The 19,624-nt window shown below is 40.7% G+C and overlaps 1 non-coding gene across 1 annotated transcript; it reads left to right on the top strand.

The window, feature by feature from the left end:
* The first annotated feature begins 415 nt into the window (after positions 1 to 415).
* Positions 416 to 522, top strand: LOC131257189 (small nucleolar RNA R71). The gene has a single exon (XR_009177202.1). It is a non-coding gene; the product is annotated as a small nucleolar RNA R71 (small nucleolar RNA).
* Positions 523 to 19,624: the final 19,102 nt, after the last annotated feature.

The following is a 19,624-nucleotide window of genomic DNA, read 5'->3' as shown; positions in this document are numbered from 1 at the left end:
ATTTACGGTATTGGCTTGTTCATTCAACACTCCTCGAAAGGCAGGTATTGTAGGACAGTTTTCAGTTGTGTGAATGTTGCAATCACAGATGCCGCAAACAATTTCATTGACCTTATCCTTCTTTCCTTCCATGGCCTCAACTTTCCTTATGAGTGTAGTCACTTTACACTTGAGATCATCCTCTTCTTTCAAGAGATATAATCCACCTTTCTCCTTTAATTGAGTCGGCCTAGATGTGGTGTTCGACTTTGGGTAATAGTCCCATGATTGTGTTTTTTCGGCAAGACTATCGAGGTAATCTCATACCTCGTCAACATTTTTATTAATGAATTCTCCATTACACATTGTCTCGACCATTTGGTGCATGGAAGATGTCAGTCCATCATAGAAAAAATTTGTAATGCGCCACGTTTCAAATCTGTATTGTGGACATGAACTGACCAAATCTTTGAACCTTTCCCAACATTGGAAGAATGTTTCATCTTCCTTTTGGGCAAAGTTTATGATTGCTTTTCTGAGGGTAATCTTTTTATGATGTGGGAAGAATTTTTTTATGAATTCCCTCTGCATGTTGTTCCATGTGCCAATGGATCTAGGACGCAGTGAATGTAACCACGTCTTAGCTTTCTCTTTTAAGGAAAAAGGAAAGAGTTTTAGCGTGATTGTATCCTTAGATACATTAGGAAAATATAATGTAGCTATAATCTCATCGAACTCTTTCAAATGTAAATATGGACTTTCCGATTCAAGTCCATGGAATTTGGGAAGGAGTTGGATAACTCCTGGCTTGATGTCCATTTGTCCTGTGTTTTCAGGAAAAATCATGCATGAGGGCGTACTCACTCCCGCCGGTTGTAGATAATCTTGTAAAGTACGAGGCGGGGGTGCCTGATACACCTCATTCTCATCTTGAGTATCCTCCACCCCAGGTGGAAGTAGAGGAGGTTGGTCTTCAGCCATAACTTCAGTTAACTCAGGGGATTTCGAGTGGTGTCTAGTCCTACGATGGATAGTCAACCCCTCAACCAATCCTCCTTCAGTCAAGAGACGTCGAGTGTTGTCACGGGCCCACTTGGGCATGAAACACTAGTAGCCCTCAATCAAATTCGAACGAAGAGAAAATCTAGAAAGAAAGAGAGAGTTGGAAAGAAATTACCAACTTGAAGTCCCTAAGTTAAAGACCTGCGAAAGAAAACAAACAAGTCAGTTTCTAAAAGAAGAAAAGTCTAAACTAGAAAGTAAATTACTAAAAGAGAACTGAAAAATAGAAAGTAGAGAGAAAGCTTACTGAATTAGAAATTTCTACCTTAAAAGCCTACACAATAAGAAAGTCAGTTTCTAAAAAGGAAAGTACCAGAATTAGAGAGTTTCTAAAAATGAAGGAAAGATGAGTTAGTTTCTAAAATTAAGAAGAATTTCTAAAAAAGGAAATAACTAACCTAGTTTCTAAAAACAAAAGAGAAAAGTTTCTAAACATGACTATTTCCTAAAAATAGAAAAAGTAGAAAAATTAGGAAGGAATTACCAATTTAGAGACTTATGTCAGAATCCTACAAAACAGGAAAACACATTAGTTTCTAAAAATAAAATAAAATAAAAACCTTTAATCCTAAAGTTAGTAAAATCCTAATCTTAACCTAATTCTAAAACTAATTAATTTCAGAAAAACGTAGCCATCAGTCCCCGGCAACGGCGCCAAAAACTTGTTCACTCCCTAAGTATAGGGTTGTGATGTAGTAATAAACTCGGTGAGACCGAGGTCGAATCCCAAGGGACTGATACTTGTACGTTATCTGAAACTAGGTAGAAATAGAACTAGCTTAAGATGAAATCTAAATCTAATATAAAATGATAAATAATGGTGAGAGATTAATCTAAAACTTAAGAAATTCAGAGGAAGGAAACTAGGGATTCAGAGGATCCACTTGTAGAGATCAGGGAGATCTTATGCCTGCATCAAGAATCATGGAAACCAAACTGAACTTACTTGATCTAGTCTTCATAAGATGAAAGGTATATGAATTAGAATGGATTCCATCATCTAACCATGCCCAGGAGACAAAGCAAACAACAGGATTAAACTAATTACCAACCAATCAACAGTGCATGAAAGTTAGGAAGGGTACCATCATCCAACCATGCTTTGGAGACGATGGTGAATAACAGGGCTTCCTGACGTCATAAACATCAAAAGGGAAAAAGAAATATTCAAAGCCATTGCAAACCCATTGTAATTTCAGTCACAACAGACCATTAAAGACTAAGAAAACATTCCTTTAATAATCAACTAAAATCAAATTCAGTTCAGAAATTTAAATTAAAAGCATGAAATAGTATCTCCCATCTCGCTACAGGCTTCACCTCTTAGCCCTAGCTAAGAAGTTTAGCCACACATGAATGGGCTGAACCTTTAACAAAGCAAATAAAAAAAACAAAAGAAATATAAAGGAAAAGAAGAAAACCCACGGCTGCCTCTTTCTCTCTCTCACGTTCCAGCTTCTCCTTTCATCATTCCAACCAAGCCAAGCTCCCCTCCTTCAATCCTTTCTCTGATGCCTAAAGCTCTCCCCCCGGTTGAATGGAAAGGCGTCATTTATAGAAAGAATTTATGCACAAGTCACATTCCAACCAGGAGTTGGATTCCATTCCTGCGTATCCTGTTTCCTACATAGGGGTGATCGGACGCTCGTTATTGTCCACTGATGTACTTTCGATCCCATCTGTTAGCATGGGGACAGACCAAATCTCCTTCCCTATCATCTGGATGGTCCGGATCCTACACTCAGATCGTATGAATGGGCCACAACAGTTCCCAGTGGAGGCCAGTGCATGCGCAACCTAGTCGTGCACTCTGTTCTGTGCAGTGAAAATGCGAAAACAGTTCGCATGTAGTGGCTGTTATGGGGCCCATTGATCAGGCCTTCCTGATCCGACGTCCTGGCCGAGATTGGGACTTGAGTCCTGTGATTTTGGGTGGTGCGGATCGTCCGCCGATTGAGCTGAATCGTCCGGCTTTCATGGACGCAGTAATTTGCGCCAACTTCTTGCGCTGATACTTTGGTGGGGCCCATGGTCGGATTTTCCAGAGAAATCCACCCCGTACATCAGTTTCTCCTCAAAAAATCGTTTGGAGATAGACAGTTTTAGATTTTCGATATTGTGGCCCACTGAATCCGTGCTTCAGCCGTCCGACCTGCGTCTAAACGCTCTCTTCCTGTTTGTGCGTGAATTGTTGCAGATGGTCACCATATCTATGGTCGACGCCCCCCCTTGGATGCATTGGAAGGCTTGGATCATCGAATCAGATGATGAAGATGGCCCACTGAATTTGTTGGTGCGGACGCTACGGAAACAGAGTTCCGTTTCTGTTCTTTGAAGAAGGAGCGGTCTGGTGCGCTGCGAACGTGCACACCCATATGCACGTTCGTACTGGTGTAGGGTCCACAATGATGTTCATGGTAAATCCACTCCGTCCGTCCATTTTCTCATCTCATTTCAACGGTTGAGACCAAATTTGAAGCATATCCAGATAGCAGGTGGGCCCAAAATCAGAGTTTTAGGGGCTGATCTGTTCGTTGGGCCATTTCCACAAGGATCGAACGGATGAAATTCGACATGTACGGTTAATTTATGGTCCTCAGGCCATGTATGAAGTTTCGAGCTGAGCGGATGGTGGGAACCCTGTGATCTTGCATCCTAGCTGACTTTCAGGCCCTTTTGCAGTTCAGTTTCTTGGTTTTCTTGGATTTCTAGCATCGATCTTGGTGTCCTAGAGTCCCATCCATTGCCTTGGTGATTCCTGAGCGTTAAATCCATGCTTTTAACATCCTTTTCGGTCCAGGCTCGTAGATTCACCTTGCATCACAACATGATTAAAAATAAAGCGTTAAACAGTATCATGCTCGTAAATCCAGCTAATAAATGGGGTCTAATATACAATATTTGACCCTCAACAATAGATCTAACTTAATTAATATACAAAAAGTGTAGGTGGACGTGACCGTTTGATGGGCCATAAAGATGAAGGGAATGAATCATGCATAATATGCTTATATCTAAAAGTTGATATCATGGATGGTCTAAATCTAAATAATCTATTAACCCATTCCTAATGCAGGATTTGAGGAATCAATGGATGGTTTAGATCTGTCCCATATGATTTTGAGATAGACAAATGCTACTATTTTGTTGAGTGTTATTTACTGTTTTTTTTTCCTTCTTAAATCATTATTATATTTACACTCTTTGAGTTAAAAAAAAATAAAAGAAAAAAATCACATCATAATTAAGCAATTATCAAGAGTAGAGAAATTCTGGGTATTAATGCTTTACTTGTAAGTTGTCGATGATGTTAGCCGTCAATTCCTTAAGGTTGGCTATCCGTGTCAAACACGCATTACCATATAGGTGGATGACTTTAGCAGTGGCCATTAGATGTGGGCCCAACACACTTTAATTCTCAAATGCTTTCTAAATTCTGCGCAAACAACAATTTCAACATCACATGAGAATTAAGTTATTTTCAAGAGTAGAGAAATTCTAGGTATTAATGCTTTAATTGTAAGTTGTCCATAACGTTGGCCCTCAATCCCGTAAGGTTGGTTATCCGTGTCAAACATGCATCACCCACATGACTTTGGCCGTGGCCATTAGATGTGGGCCCAACACGCTTTAATTTTCAAATGCTCTCTGAATTCCACGCTCAACAATTTCAACATTATCTCAGAATTAAGCTATTTTCAATAGTAGAGAAATTCTAGGTATTAATGCTTTACTAACAAGTTGTCCACAATGTTGGCCCTCGACCTTAAGGTTCGTTATGGGTGTACAAAAGTAACAGACGGTCAAGAAAATTTGAGAATGATCCACATTCTATCTTCATTCATTCCACTATTTAGAACCTGATGTAGAGCGGGTCGCAGACAATTTCATGGACAAGTTGGAGCAGAGAAGGCCCGATCGGAGGCAGAAGTGATCAGGACTGTCAAAAACTTAAAATAGTCGCACAAACCAGAATGAGTTTTTGGACATATCATATATGATTTTGGGATAGGAGAAGCTACTTTAGGCAACCAATCTAGCTAAGCTAGGTTGCTCATGCCAAATTTACGAGATTCCATCAGATCGATGATCGAAAGTTCATTTTATTTTCATTTTTACTATAAATAGTAAGTTTTAATTCAATCGTAACTCTTGACCGTTTGAGTTTTAGGAGCCGTGCCCAACATGAAAATGGCTTAGAAAAATCAGGAGAATAATGTGGTTAGACCAAATTTGATATTATTTTTGGCCAAAAACCATGAAGTATAGTAAGAATCATGACCATCTATCATGAGCCCACAGAATATTTTTCTAACTTAGAAGAATTAAAATAGAAGGAATTGGTGTTGGAGCAAAAAAAAAATAATAATAATAATAAATAAATAAATCAAAAAGAAAGAAGTAATGAAAGAGTAGAAATCAAGGAAGATAAGAAAGACAAAAGAGGGAAGATTCTCCATTGAGAGCAGACCAGAGACATTGTGCGCGTGCAACAGACATGATGCGCCAATCAAGTAGTGGCTCATTGCGCGCCGCCCAATGAACAACCTATGTGCATGCGCAATGATAAGTGGTTGTACGAAAATGGAGTTCACATGTATGGTTGCCTATAAATACCCTTCCCTCCTTCATTTGATTCATTTACAAGTGCGAAGCTCTAGAGGATCTCGGAGAAATTCAAGATTTACTCCTCCTCTAAGACATCGTCCAGGTATTCCGCGGAAGAAGAAGAAGGAGAAAAAGAAAATATGGAAAAGCACCTGTTGTGCACACAATAAATTTTCGTCATATGTGTATTTTTTTGAATCTTCGTAAAAGGCAGTGATCTTCGAAGGAATTTGATTATCTCCTTCTGGATTATCATCCCAGGAAAATCAAAAGAGGAATAGGGGATTCCGAAGAATTATCAAATCCTCCCAATCCCTCTGTTCTTAGGACAAATGCACCGCGAGCCGGAATACTTTCTAAATCATAATTTGAACGATTCCTATTAATATTGCTATTATATTCATTGAATGTACTTTGTATTGGAATCAAAAGAAGTACGAGGATGTAAACAAACTTTGAAATCAATAAAAATGCTCGATGATGATTGTTCTTTCATATTCCTTTGCTAACATTGAATAAGATATCCTCAATTATAATACATTTATTTCTTGCCAAAACAATTGGAAATAATTTACTCCTAAAATTTGTAGTCTAGTGATCTGGTTTTCTGAGTGGATGTCATGGTTTCAACCGTTGGTGCATTTTCTTTTCGGTAAGTAAACACATGCCCATATAATTGAATTGGATTTCTAGTGCTCTAGCTCCATTTTGGTGGACAATTTCATTCCAAGCCAATCTAACCACCTAATCAGGTTCCGTATTAAAACGTATAGGCTGTGGTTGCTGCTTGTTGTTTTGGTGGATGGTGCCAGTTCAAGCTGATTGGACCAGTCCGGATTTTTGCAAATGATCATCCCAATCTTCAACAGGACTAGAGTAAGTGACGCAGGGATGAACGTGATGAGGATAACTACTCCGAATCCACGGAGCTTCTCTGGACTCCTCACAAAGCCTGCTCGAATCCATGAGGAAAGAAAGCAGAAAATAGAAATAAATTCTAATAATTTCAAAATTGATTAATTGATTGATTGATAAATTGTCTAATGTATCTCCTTACACCATTAATATAGAAAAGTAAATAACTAAAATTCGTAATTACCAAAAATAGGAAAATTCTAACTCTACTAAAAATCTTAATTCTAATAAAACTCTTCTAAGGTCTAATTTCTAAAAATAAAAATTACAAATAAACTTTCTCTAGAAGACTCCTACTATAACTAAAAGTTATTTCTAGAGGGAAAGAAAATCTAAAACTCTAAAAATATTAAAAAATCAGAATTACTAAAAATAGTAAAAAATTTCTAAAAATTCGGTTTTGAGCTGAAAGCGCACGTTTTCTGACGAAACGGACAGATGCGACCCACTTTGTGAGTCGGTTCACTTCGGATGGCCCGTTTCAGTAAAGATTGATAGGTTGAACGCCCCATAACGATCCCTGGAACAAAAGTTATGGTCAATTCACGGTCCGTCTTCTTTTGGCTCAACCATGCTGGGAACGTATCTGTGACACGTTCTACATCAGTAGGCATGTATCATTAATAGCTCCTACACAATTCTCAACTACAATGTGTTCAATGACTCAATGTAGACAGTCGAGAACACAGAAAATAACAGTTGTGATAAGCCTACCTCAACACATGCAAGTTTTTTATATCATTGAAGACTTATAATTGAGTGTTTTCTTGAGAGATTGCATGAGGTTATTCTTAAAATTGCATTAATCATTTTGCTGAGTATTGGAAATGATTTCTCAAAAGCCAATTTCATTCATTATATCTAATGGTCCTCAACAAAATCCCAGCAGCCCCTCCCCACTTGGAAACTTTACATCTCTGATTGCAAACCTATAGCTCAGGATACAGGAATCTGCCACTAAACCTTCCCAACCAACATGGACAAGACTAAATTAAAGACGTTCTACCGTGTGAATCCATCTTGATTTTTAAAATGATACTATACTGATATTCAACGATCACTATAGTAAGAATTGTGTATCAGCAACAGCTCATGTACACTTTTGAGATTCAATATTATTGCATGACCTTTGCTAAGCCCATGCATGTGTGCAATAAAACTCATGTACACACCAAACATGTGCTAGCATGGCAGGTTTGAGATCCAATCCATCCCATCCGAACAGCACCACTATATTGATTCCCTGACCCAAGAATTGGGTTGATCCACTGATCAGGTGGGCTACAGTTAATTTGCAAAACAAATGTAAATATCCAAAAAACTTGGCTGAACTTTTCTAACCAGCCCACAGGTTTCCAATGTTGGGATCCACAGGTTTCCGATGTTGGGATCAAGTCGGACCAACCTGATGGATGGATCAAATATGTCGCATATGTCCCAACATGGCACATGTGTAGTGACGCAGGGACGGATGTGTAGAGGTCGAGCACCATCTTCCTCTAGGATAACTACTCTGAATCCACGGAGTTTCTCTGGACTCATACAAATTTCTCGAATTCACAAGAAAAGAAACAATAAAATAGATATAAATAAATTCTAGAAAATTTGTAATTTAATTGATGATTGAAATAAACAAGTTTACAACACTTTAAATAGGGATATTAAGCCATGGGAGAAGTTTCTGAATCAAACTATAACTAAAACTCCTAGAATTTGCGACTTACTATAAATAGTAAACTTACTATTTATAAACGAACATGATCTCTACTAGTGTACATGGTTTTCAGCTAAAAATAGTAAGTGTCCTATTTGGCTGAATCATGACATTCCCCTAATTATTCTAAGCACTTTTCATGTTGGGCGCAATTCATAAAGCCCAACGGATGAAGATTTATAACCAAACTAAAACTTATTATAAATAGTAAAAACAGAAATAAAATGGAAATTTGATTGTCGATCCGGCGGAATCTTGTTCACACCTCAAGTATAGGGTTGTGAGGTAGTAATAATCTCGGTAAGAACAAGGTCGAATCCACAGGGACTGAACCTTGTAAATAATCTAAAAGTAACTTGAACTAGAACTAGGCGAAGATGTAATAGAAATCAAGGAGAATTAATTAAGAGAATAATTGTGAAATCTTAATCTAAAATTTGTAAAATTCAAAGGTGGGAAATTAGGGTACCAAGGATCCACTTGTAGAGATCAGGCAGATTTACGGTTGATTCAAGAATATAATTGAACTTAGAGTCCCATCTTCATCCAATTGGAGGGTATAACATTAAAATTCAAATCTGAACTTCCTTTAATGTAGTTTTCAAGAGATGAGAAAGATGTAAATTAGTCTCGATTCCATCACAAAACCATGCCCATGAGACAAAGCAAACAACAGAATTTAACCAGTTTATAACCAATCTGAGAGATGTATGAATGTTAGGAAGGATTCCATAATCCAACCATGTCCAAGGGGCAATGGTGAACAACAAAGCTTCCTAACTTCATAATCAAATTAATGAAAAGAAAATACTCAAAGCCATCACAGATCTATTGTAATTTAAGTCACAATAAACCATTAAAAATTAAGGCATTCCTTATAATCAAACTAGAATCAAAATTAGTTGAAAAATGAAAGTTAAAACAAAATTAGGCACAAGGGAAAGTTTCCCATATCACTACAAGCTTCACCTCTTAGCCCTAGTTAAGAGGTTTTAACCTGTCATAGTCCCGTAGACATGATATAACTAAAATCTCTTTAAAAAAAAAAAAAAAAAAAGAGCTAAGGAAAAGGAAAGAAACTCTGGACAGCCTCTTCACGCTCAATCCTTGCTCCCTTGCTCACGTACTCTACTCCTTGGATCAAGACGCCCTCCACGTCCAGATAAACTTTGGACAGCCTCTTCACGCTCAATCCTTGCTCCCTTGCTCACGTACTCTACTCCTTGGATCAAGATGCCCTCCACGTCCAGATCTGATCTCTTTCATAGGCTTTATGAGTAGGTCGAGAGCCAGAGGCGGCGTGAAGAAGTGCGTAACTTCTTTACGCAGCAGAAACGTTCGCAGTGCGCAAGAGGAGAAATCATCCTGCGTTGATGCTTGGTGGGGCCATCTTTTCTGGTTACTGAAGAATCAGGTCTGTCCACTAGTTTCATGGTGTCTATTTAGGCCACTTTTCTAAGATTGAAATATATTCGAGTTCTGAATGGACCACACCACTAATGGACGTGGCAACTTGTTCCTTGCTTTGCAATCTTTTTCTTGTGGATGGTTGCACAAGAATAAGAGGTTTTTGGTCGGCACCCTCCCCTGGACATGATGGATGTCTCAGATCATCCATTGGGTGATCATGGTGGGCCACCTCAACTTCTAGCAGACGGACGTGCGAACGTCTTGCGCTAGGAGATTAGGGGGGTCCATGATAGATGCCTTACATGAAATCCACTACGTTCAATGAGATTACCTCGAAAAACCGGTTGGATATGTGTGATTTTGGATCAGTTTCGGTGTGGCCCACGGGACTTGTGCTTCTACCATCCATCTTACGTTTGAGTCTTCATGTACGTGCACTGTTTTTATGGGGCCAAAATTCCACCTAAACGAGGGTCACACTCCCCCCATGGTCATAATTGACGATCCAGATCATGTGAATTCATGATTTTTGGGGCCCACAGATAAAAACCGACGGACATCGTTGAAGACGCTGTCCGTTCTTGCGCGCAGAGGAGAGAAAGAAGTCGAGTCAGTGATCTGTTGACTGCCTGACTCGTCTGGTGCGCATCCAGTGCATGTGTGCCCCATGTACGTGCGATGTACATGTGGGGTCCACTGTGATTTTTGTAAGAAATCCGCTCCGTCCAACCCATTTTCATCTCATATAAGGAGTTGAGACCACATTTGAAGCATATTCAGATATCAGGTGGGCCTCAGGTTGATGATTCACGGTCTGATCTGACCTTTGGGCCACTTTCCCAGGGATTCAAGGGCTGAAATTCGATGTGTACGGTTAATTTATGGTCCTCAGGGCATTTATCAAGTTTTGAATCGAACAGTTGGTAGGAAACCTGTGATCAAGCATTCTGGAAGAATTTCAGGCCTCTTTAACATGAAATACGGGACTTTCTCGAATTTTGTGCCTTTAAATTCTTCAATCTCTGTCCCTTGGAGTCCATCCCTTGCTTTGGTGCTTTATGAGCATCAAATCCATACTTTTAGTACTCTTTTTTCAGTCCAGGATGTTAAATACACCCTGCATCACAAACATGATTAAAATAGGTGGTTAAACAGCATCATGTTCGCAAAATCAAATAATAATTGGGGTCTAATATGCAATATTTGACCCTCAACAAATCTTGCAAATTCGACTTGTTCAACCAGGCATTATGTTAAGGTCCAATGTAAAGTAGCTCAATTTACCCCAAAATCATATATGGTACGTCGAATAACTCATTCTAATTTGTGAGATACACCCAATTTAAGGTCCTGACAGTCCGGATCACTTCTACTTGCAATCAAGCCTCTTCCGGTCCATCTTGGCAATGAAATAATTATCCGCGACCCTCTCTACATCATGTAGTATGTAAACAAGCTTTATTGTACATGCCTATGCGCTTAGCAAAGCTCTAAACAACCTATTGGAGCATTACCTACAAAAGATTGTCCCATACAGAAGGCTCAGCCATGACTAGCATGCTACTCTCATCCCATCCAACGCCACTCAAAGCAAGAAGTCCTTTAACAGATTTGTATATTTCCTTCAGTGAGCTGAAACGCTTCTTCAATTGATTCACATTGTACGTGGAACCATTCCTTCGATTGAATTTGGAAGCAATCATGTTCCAACCCGATGAGTCAAATCCACTAACCGACTTCTTCATGTCCATCATATAATCCACCATAGCATTGGCGAAGAGTTCATCGACCTACGGATTCCACACTGCTCGAGTCGTAGTTACACCTCCAATGCCACCCCGAGTAGCCATCGACCTAGTTGGACACAAGTTTTGAGAAAGAATCACTGAGGTCTACAGACTGTTCTTTTGCTTTGTTTTTTTTTTTTCTAGAATGGACTCAAGATATAAATAAGAGAGCCAAACATGTATTTTTAACTGAAAATGATTTGGTGCAAATATTTTCACCACAATTACACTGTAAACGAGTTGTGTGGACCCCACCCTAATGTGGTCATGACATCCACCCCGACATCATGTACACCCTCCCATGTTTGGCCATGATCCCAAAACTCATGCCAATCTGTGGCTTAGGTTGATGCAGGACAATTAATCACTTACTCTAAAAGCCCAAATTGATAGAGCATGGTGAATTAATTCCTTTATCTCATAGTTCAGGCCACAATTTTATGGGTTAGGTTCTCGGCCAGAACCCTCCTCTTAGGCCCCAAATTCATGGGTTCTTCCCCCTCGTGAGCTCCAAATCTATGAGTTCCGCCTCACACGGCTCCAAATCCATAGGTTCTAGGGGCTGCCCACCCCGAGTGTGCCCCTGCATCCCATAAGCCACCCTAGGGGTACATATCATATCGAACTGGTAGAACCGTGGAACCGGACTGAAACCGACCAAACGGTCCAGTTTGGTCCGGTTCTAGAGTGCACCGGTTCCGGTTCCGCTTCCAAAAATCAAAGAGCCGATTACGTTGGTTCGGTTCTCAGTTTGGGGGTATGTAAAACTGAACCGTGAATCGATCCGTAGAACCAAACTGTGGATTTGAACCACGGAACTGAACCATGGAACCAAACAACCAGGAACCCTTTGATTGTTTTCATATTTGACTCATGATTTATGGTTTACAATACACCATTTGATTGTTTCCATAAATGTATTTTAGCACACCTCATACAATATCTAAATCATTCATCAAATGGATCATAACACGAATGGACATGGGCAAGATTATAAAATAAAACATGCAATTGGGCTGGATTATAAAAAGCCTAGAACTGTAGAACCGACCTGAAACCGAACCGGTTTTAACGGTCTGGTTTCGGTTTGGTTCTAGGGTGCTAACGGTCCGGTTCCGGTTCCAGTTCCGGTTCCGAATATCCTAGAACCGTTGAGAACGGTTCGGTTCCGATTTCACCCCAAAACCGGACCAAACCGACCCGTGTGCACCTATAGGCCACCCTGCTCGAGCCCGGTGTGAAAATGCTCCCGCATTATGAGTGGACCACACCATACAGAACACATGAGTGGGTCCACCCTCCCCTTCCCAATTGTTCTTGCTCGTTGCCTCAGTCATAAATTTACCTGATTTTTGGGTCCATAGTGGAACAAGGGATGGCGTGCATGATGGTCAGAGTGGTTATCAAGAACACATCACCATGGGGCCCACACAACTCGTTTTCACTATAATTATAGTGAAAATGTTTGGACTAAATTTTTAATAATACAATGATAAGAAATACGTTCGCCCACCAACTCATCTGTTAGGGACTTCAATAAAACAGAAATTTGATTCAATAAGAATGGTTTAGTTAAAGGCATTCGATTTGAAAGCAATGGTTAGTCATATCAAAACCAAAATCACAAAAATCCTATACAATTTCTCAAATTCACAGTAACCATTTATAATCACCATGTAAATAAGCCCAGCCCATTGGGGCCAATTTCTTGGTTTTCATACGTGATCTGAGTTAGTATGAGAAATCATACATTGCTCTGGCAGTGAGTTTGTACATTTCATCGTTTCAATTTGTACAATTCGGCCTTGGTCCAGTGATAAAAATTGTTTATAGGATTAGGTGGTTTAGCCTAGGATGACCCATGAGCCAAACATCCCCAGCATTGGAATATCCCAGTTATAGGATATTTGGCCCTTTTGTGATGTAGAGTAGGTTGCGGATAATTTCATGGCCAAGATGGACCAGAAAAGGCCTGATCGGAGACGGAGGTGATCCGGACGGCCAGAACTTAAAACGGACATATATTTCAAATCGGAATGAGCTAACTGACGTACAATTCTTACAAGACAAGTGCAAGAAGAGCAAATTGTTATCAAACAAATAATAATAATAGCAATAATAACAATGAAGAGAAGGGTGTAATTGGTGGAGGAAAACCAGGACCAGTCTATCGTCAAAATGGGCTCTCATTCTCCCAAAACACATTCGGATTTCCTTGTCTCTTCCTTGCATCAAGCCAATTCGCAAAAGATTCAAATCCAATCCTTACTCCCTCAAAATTTTATGTTCTTCTCCCTCTCTCTCTCTCTCTCTCTCTGAAACACATTCGGATTTCCTTGTCTCTCCCGTGCGAACTGGTGCGCAGCTGAGGGGCGTTCCAGTACCTATGTTTTTTTTTTTTTTTTTTTTTTTTGATGTCCGGAGGACTGTGAGCCCACTGTGGACACCACCTGGAAGTGGGGCAAGATCCACACCGTCCATCAGACTTTGCAGCCCATTTTCGGCCTTGGGCCCAAAAATGAAAAAGATTCAATCCACACCGTCCATCAGATTTTTCAGCCCATTTTAGGTCTTGGGCCCAAAAATGAAACGGATTCAGTACTCAGGTGGGCTATACAATAAGGAACGGTGCTGATTGAGTACCCACCGTTAAAAATCTCCTAAGAGCCCTTGTAATGGTTTTATGACAGTTGACTTAGTGGTGGGCCCACTTAGGCACGTGTGGGACCCACCCACTGGGCCATGGCCCCTCTGAAAAATGAGGCATACTCAAATCTCTAGGAGAGTACAAAAGAAAACAATTGGGGGTAGACGCCTGCCGTTTCAACTTCTTGGGCCGCCGTGGACCCACTACAGTGTATGTGTTACATATCCACTTCGTCCATCCATTTCAACGGATCAAGTTAGGAATTGATTCCAAAAATGGATCATATTCAAATTTTGGGTGGGCGCACCTCAGTAGAGAAGAAACGTCTACCATCGATACCTGTGTAGGGCCCACCTTGACACATGCATTGTGTTTTCAGACCCACCATCTGCCTTGTCAGCCCATGAAAGTAACCCAAGGCAGCTCAAAACATTAAACAAGTTTGATTTGAGCTGGGTACAACTTGAGATAGGTGTTGGGCCAAATGTTGGGCCTACTTGATCGGTGACTTGGGGTGATTTATACACCCACTAATAAATCCACTTAGGCATTGAAGTGGCGGGCCTATTGGCCACAAGGCCCACCTAGAGTGAAAGCCTCGTGGGCCCGTAGTAAAAACTATATTGGGTCGAGGCCACTAAAAGAAATAATCACTTTGTGATGAATGAAGTGTGATTGTGAATGCTAATGGTACGTGTGATTGTGATGATAAATGATAGTTATTGATGATTATTATAGTATTGATGATTATGAATTAATAGAGGCATGTAATACAATACCTTGATTAATATTGTTCTATTTTTAACATGTTAATTCATTTTCTTAAACATGCCAATGTTGATTATGCTCATGCATGCATTACGAAGGGTGACATGCTATGTATGTGATATTGATCATGACATAATCACATGCATGCGTGCAATATTGATTACTTATGTACATGAAATGGGCCATTGAGCCATAATTACTCAATAGCTAATGATGGCATAAGTTAACTAAGGATTAAACATGAACATAACTAGTAGAGTGATTACTTGATCGTGGATTCTCTCATAAGTATGCACCATAAGTATGGTAAAATTTATGTGTGCGATATATTATACATGGATGAATGATGTCATGCATTCTGTTAGCATTCATATAGACAAATTGGTAGTATATAAATATGTAGGTTTGGGCACTACAGTTATTGTTGATGCTCAAATCTAGTCGATCCTGCCCCACCTCCCGTAAGCCTCCTAGTATCTGAAACTTAATGAAGACAAAAAGACACTACGAGTGCCGGTTATGGTTAGGGGCCCTTTGATGCCAAAGTTAGGGTAGGCTCATCGTAAGCATAGTAGAAACAGGTTATTGAGCATACCTTGTTCTATGGTGGGAGGTCTATTTATAAGACCTTTGAGTCACTTATGTGCTAGGGTTGATTTGATGGAAGGACCCATATCGTAGAATGAACCTGCTTCTGGATATTCCTCAAATCTCGTCTTGATCGGTGTAATTCTTGGTTGAGATCTCAATAGGTAATCCCGCCCATATACTACGGAGATTCTCTGGGTGGTCAATATTAATCGACCCCCAAAAAAAAAAAAAAAAAAACCTCAATAGCTACGGTCAACCTCTAGGGTCGGTGGTCGGGAATGATCTTCCAAGTTTGACGACTGATGTCAACCCTTGAGGTCGGCAAACTAAGAGGTCATTGGTCGGCACCTGGGGTTGCATTGGTACTCTGTCTTTCTCTGGGGAGTCCTCTATGATTTCTATGTTTTATTCCTGGTTGTCGGGTCAGTCCAATTTCACCTACAACAGTTGCCCCCTACTTCCAAGCGTTATTTCTGAGAACTCAGTGTGGACATTACACCTCGGCTAACAATTTGGCAAGGCATGGATGATCCTTAAGAATTTGACCTAGAACCCCACACCCTACCCAAAACCACAAGCAAACCCTAGTCAAACATAGGTCACCCTATTACTTCTGAATCATTTCTGAACCCTAACCAAGTTGTTTCTAGGCCACAACCGAACCATTTTTAGAGCTCAAAAGCCCCAAAGCCCAAATGCTGAGTAAGCCCAAAAACCCAAAACAAACTTTGGGCCATACCAAAAGCCCAAAATAAAGCCCACCAGCTGGAATTTAGAGTCAACGACGGGCGGGCGGTAGTCGGACTATCGCCAACGCTAATTCGATTACCGCCCGGCCTCGACAAATGTGCCTTTCTAAGCAACAATTGTCCCTCCGTCCCAATGTCAACTCTTCCATAAGCATACCCCCATAATTCACCTTATTTACCATCCCACCAAGCCCAATGATTTATAAGAAAGCGCCGCATGGCATTACCCTCTCCTCAAACAATCACAAGCTACCACATCATCATTCACTCCCAAAGTCCTTATAATTACCAAAAGATCATCCCAAAAAGCTATAAATAACCTTCACTTCTATTCATTTCTCATCAACAAAAATTAAGAATCAACATCAACCAACAACCATTACCAAGAAAGCCCCCACCAAGAGAGAGAGAGAGAGAGAGAGAGAGAGAGAGAGAGAGAGAGAGACTGTGCTTGATTTCTCAAGCTCCCATCTTTTTAGCCTCCGTCTAGCCTCCTCCAACCATCTCTTAGCCTCTCAATCCAACTTAGGTCAATCCTTACAATCATGATGCAGCTAAACATCTAAGCCATGTCCAATACAAGTCAAATATCATGCAATTATCACTAGTATTCATATTTTATCAATCGCATCATTACTTCCCTTCTCAACCCCCCTGCTTCTCTAGATTATCATTGAACATATGCTCTATAACTTGCCGAAACTTCAGATCCTTTCACATCAGAAACTCATGGTATCCTAGTCCTCTCAAAGAACATTCTAGCATCATCGCATCCATTCTCAACCTCTTTGCTCATCTAAACATTCATTGGACGTATACTTCTGTGGTTTGCCAGAATTTTAGACCTTACCACATCAGAAATCCGAGTATGTCTAGTCTCATTTCAATCTTATCATCTTATCTATAACACCCCGACTTTTCAGAATCTGAGTGCACGACCCGTTTTCCAAAAACCCAAGCGTTAACTTATAGAGGACCAAATTTTATACCTTTTTTTATCAGATTTAATAGATGAGCGTAGAATGGACAAGTAAGCATAAAGGAAAAATTGCAATTTCATTTAGAAAATACAAGAGCTACCCATAATGACTTATACAACCCAATGTCACCAAAATTAACAATTACAGGAATTACATGATCCAATACATGAGAAATAATAGAATGCAAGTAAATTTGATCCGCAAGGCCCATCAGCTTCTCAAGGTAGATACAGTCATGCAACCTTGGCACTTGAACCTGGCTTCTCATAAGCCCGAACCTGAAAATCACTTAAGCCACCTATGCTACCTGTATGATTGTTGAGGGTCAAATATTGCATATCAGACCCCATTTATTACCTGGATTTATGAGCATGACTCTGTTTAACGGCTTGGTTTAACTGTGTATGTGATGCAGAGTGTATGTACGAGCCTGGACCGAAATGGGTGCTTAAAGCATGGACTTAACGCTCTAATGACACCAAGGCAAGGAACAGACTCTAGAAGACCAAGAGCGACGGAATTATACACCAGGGGTCCGCGGAAATCGAGGAATTGAAGCTCAAGTGGCCTGAAAAGTGTCCAGAATGCAAGATCATAGGGTTCCCACCATCCGATCAGTTCAAAACTCCATACATGGCCTGAGGACCATAAATGAACCGTACACATAAAATTTCAGCTCCTGGATCACTGTGGAAGTGGACCAACGGATAGATCAGCCCCTTTAATCATTATGTGGGGCCCGCCTGATATCCGGATATGCTTCAAAATTGTTATAGACCGCGTTAAATGAGCTGACAATACAGATGGACGGAGCAGATTTCTCACGAACATCTCTGTGGGGGCCCCACCTATGATGAATGAGCACAGCATCATGCGCAATCAGCATTGCACCAGGAATGTATGCACGGTCAAACTGAGTTTTGACCGTGCTTTCCAAAAGAAGAAAAGGAAACAGAGCTACGGGCCCCCTGTTTTTCTGCCGCTGGCGTTGTTGAGCGTAGGACCGTCCATTGGGACATGATCAGGCCCACTTCCATCATCATTCATGACGATCGGATCTGTTCATCATGACCACAGGCAAGTTTCGGTCACCCCAAAGATCAGAGCGCTGCAAATGAAGCCAAGAATCGCTGTCCACATCCTCTGCTGTTACCCTTCAAAATAAGAAATAGATTTCAAACGGTAGTGGGGCCACCACCACTACGTGCTGATCAGATATGATGAACAGATCCATCTATTGAGGGGATATGACGCATCCGACCGACCTTGTGATGCGAAAGGAGAAGGAAAAGCGGAGAGGAGACTTCCTTGCGCCAAAAGTCTCGGGATTTCCGGACGGGTAAGCAAGTTGCGTTTCTGCCCACCATCCGAGCATCTGATTTCGATGGCCCACAAGCTCTCCGTGACCCATCCAAGCCGTCCCTAAGCATCAGAACGAGGAGAAGCCCTGTGGCCGAAAATCTGCCATGATTCACTGTACCATTTTCCTGGATTGAATCAGTGATTCATCCTTTCTTGATGGGCCACATATGAGGATCTGAACGGTCCGTTTCGTGTGTCAGGGATGCAGATACACATCAGTATGGGTGGAACATCTATACGCTGCAGAGTGGGTGAACGAGTCAGGGGAAATTGCTGTTTTGGTGCGCAGGAATGCCAGCCACAGCAAAGTTCTGGAAACTGCGTTCTTGGCTGCGTAAAAGTTCCGCAGCAGATTTCCGGACGGCTGCTATACCGCAGAACGCACTCCCTACCTATAAAGGAAGGTGGGTTTTCTGCTGGAAAGGAGGAGGAGAAACAGAGAAGACTGGGAGGAAGAAAGGCTGGAACGGCTGGAGTGTGTACAGGGGGGCTTGGATTTTTTTCGAGAAGAGTAGCTACGGTTTCGTTGAAAGGGAAAGAGAGAGGAGATCAGGGCTGCTGCTGCACGTCAGTAAGGGAGAAAGAAATTCAGGAGAGGGAGCGCTGGAGCAGAGGCCGGTTTTACTGTTTTTTTCTCTCTCTCTCTTTCTTGTTCTTTTCTTTTCCTTTTTATTTTTATTTTGTTGTTTAATCAGCCCATCTATGTGTGGCTAATCCTTTTAGCTAGGGCTAAGAGGTGAAGCCTGTAGTGAGAAGGGAGAGTCTATTCTATGCAAGTAGATTAAATTTCTGAACTTAATTTGATTTAGTTGATTATTATAAGGAATATTTTCATTAGTCTTTAATGGTCTGTTGTGACTGAAATTACAATGGGTTTGCAATGGCTTTGAATATTTATTTCCTCTTTTTATATTTATGAAGTCAGGAAGCCCTGTTGTTCATCATTGTCCCATGGGCATGGTAGGATGACAGTACCTTCCTGATCTTCATACATTGTTGATTGGTTGGAAATTAGTTTAATTCTATTGTTTACTTTGTCTCTTGGGCATGGT

This window comes from Magnolia sinica, chromosome 9 (assembly GCF_029962835.1).
Source record: "Magnolia sinica isolate HGM2019 chromosome 9, MsV1, whole genome shotgun sequence".
Classification (NCBI taxonomy): domain Eukaryota; kingdom Viridiplantae; phylum Streptophyta; class Magnoliopsida; order Magnoliales; family Magnoliaceae; genus Magnolia; species Magnolia sinica.
This window is presented reverse-complemented; position numbering and strand designations above follow the sequence as displayed.